This window comes from Theobroma cacao, chromosome 4, assembly GCF_053813885.1.
Source record: "Theobroma cacao isolate CCN51 chromosome 4, ASM5381388v1, whole genome shotgun sequence".
NCBI lineage: Eukaryota > Viridiplantae > Streptophyta > Magnoliopsida > Malvales > Malvaceae > Theobroma > Theobroma cacao.
This window is the reverse complement of record NC_142642.1, coordinates 14,724,567-14,738,486: the sequence shown is the minus strand read 5'-3', so window position 1 is coordinate 14,738,486 and position 13,920 is coordinate 14,724,567. Positions and strand designations below refer to the sequence as shown.

General features: G+C 32.9%; 2 long non-coding RNA genes across 2 annotated transcripts; both read left to right on the top strand.

Moving 5' to 3' along the window:
* Positions 1–270: 270 nt before the first annotated feature.
* LOC148763131 (uncharacterized) lies at positions 271–2,103 on the top strand. The gene is made up of 3 exons (XR_016025708.1): positions 271–387; positions 1,037–1,120; positions 1,988–2,103. It is a non-coding gene; the product is annotated as an uncharacterized LOC148763131 (long non-coding RNA).
* A 5,223-nt stretch (positions 2,104–7,326) lies between these two features.
* LOC148763130 (uncharacterized) lies at positions 7,327–9,243 on the top strand. The gene is made up of 3 exons (XR_016025966.1): positions 7,327–7,443; positions 8,093–8,176; positions 9,045–9,243. It is a non-coding gene; the product is annotated as an uncharacterized LOC148763130 (long non-coding RNA).
* Positions 9,244–13,920: the final 4,677 nt, after the last annotated feature.

The following is a 13,920-nucleotide window of genomic DNA, read 5'->3' as shown; positions in this document are numbered from 1 at the left end:
AAAATTTTCAATTTTTGGGGTAAAAATGTAATTTTTGAAAAGTTCAGGGGCAAAAGTGTAATTTTGAAAATTTTGCTCCACCAAAACTTTGGAAAAATCTGGGAATTTCACTTAAGACTTGGATAAGTCAAAGGGAATGCATGGTGAAAAAAAATAGGACAAGTGGATGGCTAGAAAAAAGAAATGAATTAATAAAATATTTAAAATATGAATAAAATAATATTATTTCATTAAACAATAAAAAGGCATAAAAAAAATCAGCCCACCCATTCTTCTTCTTCAACATTCGGCCAAGCAAAAAACAAGAGAGAGAAAGGAGAAAACAAAACCCTAGAGAGAGAAAATCAAAGAAAAAGTGTGAATTTTCAAGGAAATTAAGTGAAAAAGGTGAGATTTTTTCTATTAAGCTTGAGTTTTCTTATTCCCAAGCATTTCTCTTTATTTTCCATGATTAAATTACATGTTTTCATGATGAATTCAATTCTGAAAAAATGGGTTAGGAGAGAGAAAGTTGTTGGATTTATTTGATTTTAATTTATGTTAGTGTTTTTAGTTAGTTTAGCATATTTAGAAACAAAACAACAAGAAAAGAATTTATTTTCTCCCCCAACCATTAATGGCTGAATTTACCATGTAGTGAGTGAGGATGAGTTTGATTTTATTCTAGGAGAATTGGTTAAGGAATAATGAATTATGAGCCTAGAAAAATAATGGGAATTTTCGGAGCAAAAATACGAATTTTTACCCACTAGGGGTATTTTCGTAATTTACTGTTGGGACTGATAATTTGCATCACACTGAGGGACATTAAGTTAATTTGGGTGCAATTGAGGTATAGAAACTGAAAAGAATTAAATTGGAGTTTAAACGAACCCGTTAGGAATTTAATCGGGTGATAAGACGAATTAGGCTAATACCGGATTTAGATAGTTACCAGTGCATTTTTGCATTCCATATCATGCATTGGTAGTCCAAATTAGTTTAATTTTGATTTAGTACCAACTTAGTGAAATTCTCGATTTTGTACTGTGTCAAGGTGGTGAGTCCTCCAATAAAGGCAAGGAAATTGCATCCGAGGACCAGTAGACAGAGTGCTTCGAAAGTCTGCATTCTAGACATTGTGAGTAAACTTATTATCGTCTTAATTATTTAGAGTAGTTTTATACAACTATGTGATTTTATGAAAAATGGGTTTAAATGGTAAATTGTTATGTTTTAAGGGAAATTGTGATTTTATAAAATGATTTTATAAATTTTCTGAAAAATCGAATATTGGTTTTGAAAATAGAGTAATTGGAGACTGCTAGTTTGTGTTGCAAATTTATGGTTATGAATTGAATGGCTTATGACAATAAATGAGCATGAATGGCTAAACTGATTTTGGTGTTATAATTATTTATACTGTGTATTCAGCCTTGCGAGGCTAGGTTGCGATAAATTGCCATGACATGCTAGAATGAATTTTATTGATTGGTGGATTATATATTAATTATTTACTGCAGAGGGGGTTCCGTGGACCAGCCTATTAGAGGGGCACGGTAAACTCCATTATATTATTACCTCGAACGGAGAGGCGCGTAGGATATCTCCTGGGGTATAGCTTAGGGTTCACTTCGCGCCAAACCACCACGTGAAGGGGAACTCAGCCAACGCCAAGGAGCGGCTGTATTTTTTTCAAACAAAAATATATTTTAAGTGTACACAAAATTTTAACAGCCTTGGCGGACTCGGTTAGATGCCTTGCGCAAGGTATCACCGAGTATGAGTTTTGGCACGAGCCAAAGTTTTAAGAAATTCATAAGCCAAGTTGATTACTCGATTTTTATGGATTGATTTTATTTGGTTGAAATGAGTTGAATGGTAATGAAATTACAGTATGATGATTTATTTTAATTGTCTCCATTTACTCGACTTTAGATAGTTAGATGGTATCTGTTTACTCACTGGGATTTTATAATCTCACCACCCTCATTTCCTCACATTTCAGGCTCAGGGAATTCCGTAGTTAGCTGACTTGAACAAGGACCTTCATTTGGACTCGAATCGGTAAAAGCTGTAGGTTTTCAGCTTCCGATGCATTTTGGATAGATATGGGCCCACGTGTCACTGTAAAAGAAATTTTATGCTTTGGTTATTTGCTTTATTGTATATATGAATATAATTATCTTTTACGCTATAAGAATTATGTACCGATAGTTTTATGAAAATTATTTTACAAGAAAATAGTGTATTTTATTGAATATTTTTATCATATTCAAATGGTCAAATTTTCACTTCAAATGAACGTTTTAGATACTTAATTTTTTTTTATCATTAAATATATATTTTCGGCTTACCTACTACATTTTTAGCAAGTTTGGAGGTTTTCGACAAAAATGACGAAAATATCCCTGTGAGCCAAAAAAAAAAAACATGTTATGTTATGATTTGGAAACGATTTGTAATCCTTCGTATTTTGATTATTTGATAACTATTTCTCACCGGGGAAGTGCGAAAGCTGATACGAGAGCCTTGCGAGGTTTCGATCGACATTCGGGGTGAAGAATGTTTGTCGAGGCTTCGCGGCGATTGTCACGGGCTCGATGGGGAGTTCCGGGTCGTGACAATTTAGATTGGTATCAGAGCATGGTTTAAAGATCAGATATTTTGATTTTAAAGCTTTGGATTTTAAAGTTTTTGATTTTAAGGTTGTTTTAAGAAATCTACACTGACACTGCGTGGCCCCAAGTCCAATTAAGTTAAGTTAAGTTAGGTTAGATTGAATAGAATGTATGCATCTACATATAGAAATCTACCTATTTTTGAGATGCATAAATAATTAAACAATTACTATTTGATTGCATATAGGTTTTGAGGTGCACTGGTGACACATACACCATGTCTAGGAGAGACGGTAGTCCCGACGCCTCTCATAGTATTAGCGAGGGATCGCTAGATTCTACTGCTAAGAGCCGGTGGCAACCCGAACCGAGTAGTCCAAAAAGTACAGATAGTAATAATATTAATGTAAGCATAAGAGGTTCCCTTTTGAGAAAATCTAAGGAACATGTTAAAGAAAGGGGGAAATTAAGGATAGCTGAAGGAGGTATTCGTTCTAGGAAGAGCGTGACAGTAGTCCGACACTTTCCACCAGGCTGTGGGAGAAATATAAGGGGACAACCAGAAAAGGATAAGGAGAAAGTAACAGTGGCAAGTAAACCTCTTAGAAAAGTGTCAGGTGTACGACATTTTCCTCCCGGTTGTGGAAGAAATGCTGCACCGGTGAGTGATGAAGAATATAGGAGAATACAACAAGCCTGGATTGAAGAACAAAGGAGAAAATCTCAGGAGGAAGAGGATCCATTGATGTGCCCGGATCAGGACAATGAGGAACCTAAAGATGTTTAATACTTTAGTTGAAGTTGTATTGTCATAAATCTAGGCAAGTGTCGTTTAAGGGAAGATGTAGTAGTTACCTGTGTAAAGGAGTTAGGAGTGGCTTTTATTTTGTATGACTCGAACGGAATGTAAAATAGCAGTTTAAATAATTGGATATGTATGGGAATCTTTTAGTATAACAAAGATAAATTGGTAATATAATTATTGAGGAAGGTTATAGAAGGAAGCAATAAGGTCATAAATGACATTCGGAATGGATAATGTGATTAAGTTAATGATTTTAATTTAAGCATGAAGGGGATTATTTAGTGATGTTATGATACTATGAGGTATTAGTCGAGCACAAATATAACCCAATGAAGTTAAATTATGGAATATGGGGAATATAAAATTTTGATTCAGTAAGGATTGTGAGAATAAAATAAGGAGGAAGCTGAGCTGTTTTCGTAGTTAATTATACCAAAAGTCAATAAGATTATTGGAGTATAAGACAAAGAAGATAAATGGGATAAGGATGACAATAAATTTGAGGAAAGTTGTAGATAGTAAGCAACTTATGTGTGGAGTGGTATATTTATCATGAACTTATTACACTGTATGGAAAGGATGTTTTGAGGTGGAATTTTATGAATGTTGATAAACGTCAAAAGATGACATGAGATGAAAGTATTAATCTAGCTTAGTGTGTATGACAAGAAAATAGAAGGTACCTATACTTATGGAACTCATGATATATATCTAAAAGGGAAACCACTGGTTGAGAATGATTGATGTGGTGACTTTGAATGCAAACAAATAGCTTTGATGAGAAAATTTCCAATAGCTACAGTACTTCAACATTGATTGTTCAACGCTATAATGCTCCGAATATCTCACGCCTATGATGCATGAGTAAGATGGGAGTGACACGATATTGAGCTTACAAATTGAATTTTGGTTGTTGGTCATTGTGTTTTGTTATCTGGGAGTCTTAAATATTCTGGAGAATGTTTACCCAAATGAATTGAAAAACTTCTTTATTGCCTTGTATATAGGCATATAATTAAAAGAAAAAAAAATTGAAAGATTCTTGAAATGACTATATTGAGATGAGATACCAAATAATGAAAGTGTGAAGGAAGAATTACGAGACTGGTATAGAAAATCAGTTTATATAGAATATCATTACGAGAATTTGTAATATCTGTTTTGATACAGTAAAATGACAAGGGTTAGTAACAACATGAGGCTAATTGTGTGGCACCCTGGAAACCTATGAAGACGAGTTAAGGATTGAATGGATGAGTACGTATTTATATATCTTTAAGATTAAGTGTTTTAGGAATACATAAACATCTTTGAGAAGAGATTATAATCATACACAGCAAGTATGAAACGTAAAATTTTTAAAACTTGCTGAGAAGCCTAACGGCTAAATCACAAGTTAAGGGATCACATGCTGTGAGACATAAGTTTAAGATAGATATTCCCAAGGAAATACTCAAGAGAAGTTTTGCTCTGGATCTCGTTAAAGCAAGCACTAAGTTATGTGATTATAAAAAGGAAGCTGTAAGCTGAGAGTGATATTAGTATTAATATTGAAAAATACTTGAGGGGAATCTAGTTTTAAGTTTTACAATTTCAAGTACAATTTATAAATTAGTTAAGGAAGAATGGTGTTATGTTCATATGAAGGAGTGGAACAAAGGATGATAGAAGTTGACCTTGAAAATGAAGTCAGATAATGAAACTTTCCTAATATATTATGGAAATTGGAATTCGAAAATGCTTAAGGCATACATGATTCAAATGGGTTTGAGTCTTAAGTGACAAATCAATATCGTAATGCAAGAAAGATACAAGGTAATATAGAGGCATGAAAGATGATTAAGGACAAAAAGGATGACTCTTAGGAATTGTGGTATTGCATGAGATGCAATGATCAAGTTGAGATAAATCTTTGAGGCATCAATAGGATTATAAAGCATACACGTATAATAGATTATAATTCAATGGAGATGACATTGTGATGAATGATATATAGTATAAGGAAACTCAAACATATGGTTGGAAATGATATGAATGATATGAAGTTATACACAAGTATAATAAGAAGGTTGACATGCACTATAAGAATTATTATATTGAAACTAGGATTGGGATACGGATGAATAATGGGGGAATGTAGTCCAAGGCATGTGAACACATGGATTCCTATATATAAAGAGAGAGGTTGACATTTGAAAATGCATGTATATATGTATATATGAAATTGATAATTTTACTAACTGAAGTGAAGAATGGTTCTCGGTAATTGGGAGATTTTGAAATAGTGTCCAGAGAGGTTAGTGAGCTAAAGTGTTAACAGACATGTAATGAACGATTAAAGTTATGAATGACTTTGAAAGTAAACCTTAAATTGTTTAAGTTTTTAATGGAACTCCATTAAAGGAAGGGTTTGGACCAGTATAAGATGGATGAATCAAGGTTGAGAAAATTGGTATGGAGCAAATTAATAAAACGATGAATAGGTATACATAAGTAAGTATGATATGTGATCGAAATCGGTATAATTGAGATGAAGTTATGGTTCAAATGTAATAATGGTGATAAAGGCATGCTTAGTGTCTAGATATAAGAGATCATGGTTGTGAAAAGTATTACTGATCCGATTCCAAAGGATGATAATTGCCGTAAATAAAGCATTTAATTGAACTGAAGGTGAACGAGGGAAATAAATTGAATGTCCCTATAGAAGGAACAAGGAGTAGGATCATAGAAGGAGATTGATAACGCAACATCGACGGGAATTCGAGGACGAATTCTATTTAAGTGGGGGAGATTGAAATACCCCATACTTTGATATGGTGATAAATAAAGTTGATCGAATGCAAATTAAGGTCAATTAAAATGTTTAGAAGTGATAAAAGACGAAAAGAGTAGTTTAGGATAAAATGTTTCGCAAGTGAGAAAATAATAATAAAATAATAATAATTTTATCGGAGGAGAATTTGTGAGATAAAAGGCGATTTGGAAGTCAAGTGAGGCATAATAAGGTATTTTTGGTACCAAGGAGACAAGATAAAATTTTTAGAATAAAATAATATTAAAATATTAATATTTAGCCGGATGTCGAAGTCAATCAAGAAGGAGGATCATATGGTTGATCCAAGTGGGGGAGAAGATGACAAGCCCGACTCTACAGAAATATTTGTGATGACATACATGTGGTGGATAGCATGTTTACATGCTAAGAGAGTCTTGAAAAATTTACAAAAGTCGGTATTGTACCTAGAGGTACAATAAAGTTGATTTAAGCCTCGAACTAGATCAAATAGAGAATTTACAATGAAATTAAGAATTTTCAAGTCCCAGAATGGGTTAATATGGTGATTCGGAGTTCGAGGATCAATTTGGAGTCAAACTGGAATTTTTGCTATCTAGGGGCAAAATGGTCATTTGCCACCTGGGGACAAAATGGAAATTTTTAGAAAAGATTTTTGGCCCCATTTGACTTATTGGAGTAAGATTTGAGGTTTAGAAGTGAAAAATTTTAATTTCGGTATAATTTGGAGTAAAAGGGTAAAATGGTAATTTTACCATTCGAAATAGAAAATTTAATTTTTTGAAAGGATTTTGATCAAATTTAATTATTTGGAGTGTGAAATGAGTATGAGGAGTGAAAATTATGCATTATGGAAAATTTTCAATTTTTGGGGTAAAAATGTAATTTTTGAAAAGTTCAGGGGCAAAAGTGTAATTTTGAAAATTTTGCTCCACCAAAACTTTGGAAAAATCTGAGAATTTCACTTAAGACTTGGATAAGTCAAAGGGATTGCATGGTGAAAAAAAATAGGACAAGTGGATGGCTAGAAAAAAGAAATGAATTAATAAAATATTTAAAATATGAATAAAATAATATTATTTCATTAAACAATAAAAAGGCATAAAAAAAATCAGCCCACCCATTCTTCTTCTTCAACATTCGGCCAAGCAAAAAACAAGAGAGAGAAAGGAGAAAACAAAACCCTAGAGAGAGAAAATCAAAGAAAAAGTGTGAATTTTCAAAGAAATTAAGTGAAAAAGGTGAGATTTTTTCTATTAAGCTTGAGTTTTCTTATTCCCAAGCATTTCTCTTTATTTTCCATGATTAAATTACATGTTTTCATGATGAATTCAATTCTGAAAAAATGGGTTAGGAGAGAGAAAGTTGTTGGATTTATTTGATTTTAATTTATGTTAGTGTTTTTAGTTAGTTTAGCATATTTAGAAACAAAACAACAAGAAAAGAATTTATTTTCTCCCCCAACCATTAATGGCTGAATTTACCATGTAGTGAGTGAGGATGAGTTTGATTTTATTCTAGGAGAATTGGTTAAGGAATAATGAATTATGAGCCTAGAAAAATAATGGGAATTTTCGGAGCAAAAATACGAATTTTTACCCACTAGGGGTATTTTCGTAATTTACTGTTGGGACTGATAATTTGCATCACACTGAGGGACATTAAGTTAATTTGGGTGCAATTGAGGTATAGAAACTGAAAAGAATTAAATTGGAGTTTAAACGAACCCGTTAGGAATTTAATCGGGTGATAAGACGAATTAGGCTAATACCGGATTTAGATAGTTACCAGTGCATTTTTGCATTCCATATCATGCATTGGTAGTCCAAATTAGTTTAATTTTGATTTAGTACCAACTTAGTGAAATTCTCGATTTTGTACTGTGTCAAGGTGGTGAGTCCTCCAATAAAGGCAAGGAAATTGCATCCGAGGACCAGTAGACAGAGTGCTTCGAAAGTCTGCATTCTAGACATTGTGAGTAAACTTATTATCGTCTTAATTATCTAGAGTAGTTTTATACAACTATGTGATTTTATGAAAAATGGGTTTAAATGGTAAATTGTTATGTTTTAAGGGAAATTGTGATTTTATAAAATGATTTTATAAATTTTCTGAAAAATCGAATATTGGTTTTGAAAATAGAGTAATTGGAGACTGCTAGTTTGTGTTGCAAATTTATGGTTATGAATTGAATGGCTTATGACAATAAATGAGCATGAATGGCTAAACTGATTTTGGTGTTATAATTATTTATACTGTGTATTCAGCCTTGAGAGGCTAGGTTGCGATAAATTGCCATGACATGCTAGAATGAATTTTATTGATTGGTGGATTATATATTAATTATTTACTGCAGAGGGGGTTCCGTGGACCAGCCTATTAGAGGGGCACGGTAAACTCCATTATATTATTACCTCGAACGGAGAGGCGCGTAGGATATCTCCTGGGGTATAGCTTAGGGTTCACTTCGCGCCAAACCACCACGTGAAGGGGAACTCAGCCAACGCCAAGGAGCGGCTGTATTTTTTTCAAACAAAAATATATTTTAAGTGTACACAAAATTTTAACAGCCTTGGCGGACTCGGTTAGATGCCCTGCGCAAGGTATCACCGAGTATGAGTTTTGGCACGAGCCAAAGTTTTAAGAAATTCATAAGCCAAGTTGATTACTCGATTTTTATGGATTGATTTTATTTGGTTGAAATGAGTTGAATGGTAATGAAATTACAGTATGATGATTTATTTTAATTGTCTCCATTTACTCGACTTTAGATAGTTTAGATGGTATCTGTTTACTCACTGGGATTTTATAATCTCACCACCCTCATTTCCTCACATTTCAGGCTCAGGGAATTCCGTAGTTAGCTGACTTGAACAAGGACCTTCATTTGGACTCGAATCGGTAAAAGCTATAGGTTTCCAGCTTCCGATGCATTTTGGATAGATATGGGCCCATGTGTCACTGTAAAAGAAATTTTATGCTTTGGTTATTTGCTTTATAGTATATATGAATATAATTATCTTTTACGCTATAAGAATTATGTACCGATAGTTTTATGAAAATTATTTTACAAGAAAATAGTTTATTTTATTGAATATTTTTATCATATTCAAATGGTCAAATTTTCACTTCAAATGAACGTTTTAGATACTTAATTTTTTTTTATCATTAAATATATATTTTCGGCTTACCTACTACATTTTTAGCAAGTTTGGAGGTTTTCGACAAAAATGACGAAAATGTCCCTGTGAGCCAAAAAAAAAAACATGTTATGTTATGATTTGGAAACGATTTGTAATCCTTCGTATTTTGATTATTTGATAACTATTGCTCACCGGGGAAGTGCGAAAGCTGATACGAGAGCCTTGCGAGGTTTCGATCGACATTCGGGGTGAAGAATGTTTGTCGAGGCTTCGCGGCGGTTGTCACGGGCTCGATGGGGAGTTCCGGGTTGTGACATTATAAAACCATTTAAAACAAGTAATGAGGCTTTCGAAGGCATGAGTGACTATAAATCGAGTTTTCTTGTCAATCGATTACTTTCGCTTAACGTTTTTTGAGGTAAACATTCAATTATAGCCTGTTTTAACCCAAAACGTTAAAAAAATTAAACTTAAAATCAATTATGAGATTGTAAAACTATTTAAAGCAAGTAATAAGGATTTCGAAGGCACGAGTAACTGTAAATGATCTTTTCTTGTCAATGGATGGTTTTCGCTTCACGTTTACCAAGGCAAACATTTAATTATAGTCTTTCTTTGCCGAAAATGTAAAAAAATCTAACTTAAAGTCTATTATGAGATTATAAAACCATTTAAGGCAAGTAAGAAGGCTTTCAAAGACATGAGCGACTATAAATGAACTTTTCTTCCCAATGGATGGCTTTCGCTCCACGTTTCTCAAGGTAAATATTCAATTATAATATGTTTTAACCAAAAAGGTAAAAAAATTCAAGTTAAAATCAATTATGAGATTATAAAACTATTTAAAGCAAGTAATAAGGCTTCGGAAGGCATGAATGACTCTAAATGGACTTTTCTTGTCAATCGATGGATTTCGCTTCACGTTTACCGAGGTAAATATTTAATTGTAATCTTTCTTAATCAAAAATGTAAAAAAAATCAACATAAAATCAATTATGACATTATAAAACCATTTAAAGTGAATAATAAGGCTTTCGAAAGCATGAGTGACTATAAATGGACTTTTTGTAAAACCCGACCCTATAAACACATGTCATGACATACATGCACTGAGTAGCATGTTATTACGCTAGGAAAGTTCCTAAGAATAGACGAAACCCGGTATTGTACCTAACGGTACACTTGAGTTGATTTAACCTCAAACTAGTTCAAATATGAATCGTAGGATGAAATTTAATATTTTACAATCCAGGAATGACTAAAAATGATTGTTCGGAGTTCGAGGGTTCATTTGGGGAAAAATTAGAAATTTTGATGTTTAGGGGCAAAATTGTTATTTTGCCACCTAAGATAATAATTTGATCATGGAGTAAAATTTTGACCAAGATTAACTATTTGGAGTATAATTTAATGATAGGAAGTGAAAAATTTTAATTTCGGTAATTTTCAAAACATAGGGGCAAAACGGTAATTTTATCGTCCCGAGGTAAAAATCGTAATTTTCACCACCCAAAACTTGTCAAAATCATAGGATTTACTTATTTTTGGTATGAATAACTATGGTATGTTAAGTGGTGAAAAAATGAAGTTTAAAGGATGAAATTTTAAAAATGGGCCAATAGAAAAGTGACACATGGCACTTTTAAATTGTTTAATATTATTTTAATGGAAAATCAGCCCATTTAAACCCCATATTAAGTGATGGCCGGCCATAAGGAGAGAACAAGAGAGAAAATAGAGAGAAAAGGAAGAAAAGGAAAAAACCAAAGGAAAACTAGAAAATTTAAAGGGGAAATCGCATTTTTCGTCCGTTTACGCATCTAACAGTAAGATTTTTCGACTTTAGCTTGATTTCAACCTTTCCTATGCCTTTATTTCCATTTAGCATGCTTGAGGAGAGAGATCAAAAAGTGAAACCAAGGGCTGGCCAAATTTCAAGGGGAGAGATTTTGAAATTTTTAGGTTTTGATTCTTAGTTAAATTAGTAGTTTTAGTTAGTTAAATGTGTATAGAAATCAAATTGGGCAAGAAAGCATGAAATTCTCACAATATCCACCCTTGGCCGAATATGCATTGATGTACAATGATGATGAACTGATTTTTATTCTAAGAGAAATAAAGAGAAAATGATGAAAAATGGTTAAATGTGATAGAAAAACAAAGTGAAAAATTAACCGAGTAAATGTCCCATTTTTGACCAAATTTTCCGAGGAAAGTGAGCTGATTTTGGTGATTTTAGAAGGTTATTGGCTGATATTTAATGGTTAGAAATGTTGGAGAGAAAATGGGACAATTTAGAGCTAAAATGGAGCGTGTTAGCAATTTAACGGGTAAAGTACCAAAAATTGGTTAATACCGCGTTTAAGCCGTTTTAGGCTATTGCATTTCATACCATGCATTAGTATAGGATTTAAGTCAATTATATAGTGATTTAGCATCAATGTGGTGAATTGGGTAAATTTTGCAATGTGTTTAGGAGGAGAGCCTTCCGGTAAAGGTAAGGAAGTCGTACCCGACGAACAGTGATCGGGGCACCTAAAAAGCAATTAGTTTGTACAAATAGTGAGTAAACCTATTATTATTGTAAATTATCTAGAGTTTATTTTTAAATACTCTTCATGGATTTTATGAAACGAAAATGAGATTCAAATGGGATTTTTGATGTTTTAGAAATAAATGTGACAAATAAATATATTGTCTTGATTTTTTGAAATAAGAAACTTTTGATTATAAAATTGAGTAATTGGAGGCTGTCAATTGTCTTGAAAAATATATTTTCCTATGAATGGCTTATGATATATGAGTATATGTAGCTATATTTTATAATTACTTTGGGAATTTATGTAAGTTGTCTTTTACTATGCAGGCTGGGTAAATAAATAAAAGCTACATCATACTGTCGAAAATTTATTAAAATTGGTGGGTAAATAAATAAAAGCTACATCATACATCATACGAATTTTCGTGGACTGCGTATTAGAGGGGCACGGTAAACCCGATTTTATAGTTACTTCGGTTGTAGAGGAGATGAGGGTAACTCCCGTGGTTGTGTTAGAGCTTACTTCACGTCAAACCCCCACGTGAATGTGTAACTCGGCCAACGCCAAGGAACGGCTTGTTTTCAAAACTAATATGTGTTTAACATGTAAATATCTTAACAACCTTGGCGGACTCGGTTAGATGCCTCGGCCAAGGTATCCCCGAGGACTAGTTTTGGCTTGAGCCCTGTTTTTAATAAAAGTTATAAGCCTTAACAACTATTTTGGTAAATTACAAATATTTTATGATTTAAGAAATAAATTGAAAACTTTATGAAATGGTTTGTAATTGGTTGTTTAAACTTGCCTCCATGTTACTCGCCTTTAGATATTTATGATAATGTCTGTTTACTCATTGGGATTGCAAAATCTCACCCACCTCCTTTCCAAATATTTCAGGCCTGTGATAGCTTGTAGATACCGATTTTGTCAAGGATTCCAGCTGACCCCTCTATCTCATAGATAGTAGGTTACTATCACAAACACTTGGTGTATTTAGGGGCCACTTGTCATTGTAATTATTATTGTACATTATAACTTTGTAAATTATTGTATGTATGAATTGATTTTACTTCTAAGTTACAAAAGATTACTTACACGTGTTTCTATAAATATTGTTTTAATAAAAATGCTATATTTTTGTCTTTTGATTTACTTGAGCCGGAAGCGACTGATAATTGTTTAAAACGGAATGTTTAAAAATGACTGCTCACAGAAAAGGCAAGAAACTGATATGTAAGCCTTGCGGGGTTCCGATTGGCATTTCGGGCAATGAGTGTCAATCGGAACGTCGCGGAGGCTGTCATGGGCCCGAGGGAGGTTCCGGGTCGTGACACTTTTCTTCCTAATGGTTGACTTTCGCTTCACGTTTCTTGAGGTAAATATTCAATTATAATCTGTTTTAACCAAAAAGGTAAAAAAATTCAACTTAAAATCAATAATAAGATTATAAAACCATTTAAAGCGAGTAATAAGGATTTTAAAGGCATGAGTGACTATAAGTGGACTTTTCTTGTCAATAGATTGCTTTTGCTTCACGTTTACCGAGGCAATATTTAATTATTATCTTTCTTAACCAAAAAGGTAAAAAAATTCAACTTAAAATCAATTATGAGATTCTAAAATCATTTAAAGCGAGTAATAAGGCTTCCGAAGGCACGAGTGACTAAATATGGACTTTTCTTCCTAATAGAGGCCTTTCACTTCACGTTTCTCGAGGTAAATATTTAATTATAATCTGTTTTAACAGAAAATGTAAAAAAATTCAACTAAAAATCAATTATGAGATTATAAAACCATTTAACGCGAGTAATAAGGCTTTTGAAGGTGTGAGTGATTATAAATAGACTTTTCTTCCTAATGGATGGCTTTAAGCAAAAATGTAAAAAAATCTAACTTAAAATCAATTATGAGACTATAAAACCATTTAAAGCAAGTAATGAGGCTTTCAAATGTATGAGTGACTATAAATGGACTTTTCTTCCTAGTGAATGGTTTTCACTTCACGTTTCCCAAGGCAAATGTTCAATTATAATCT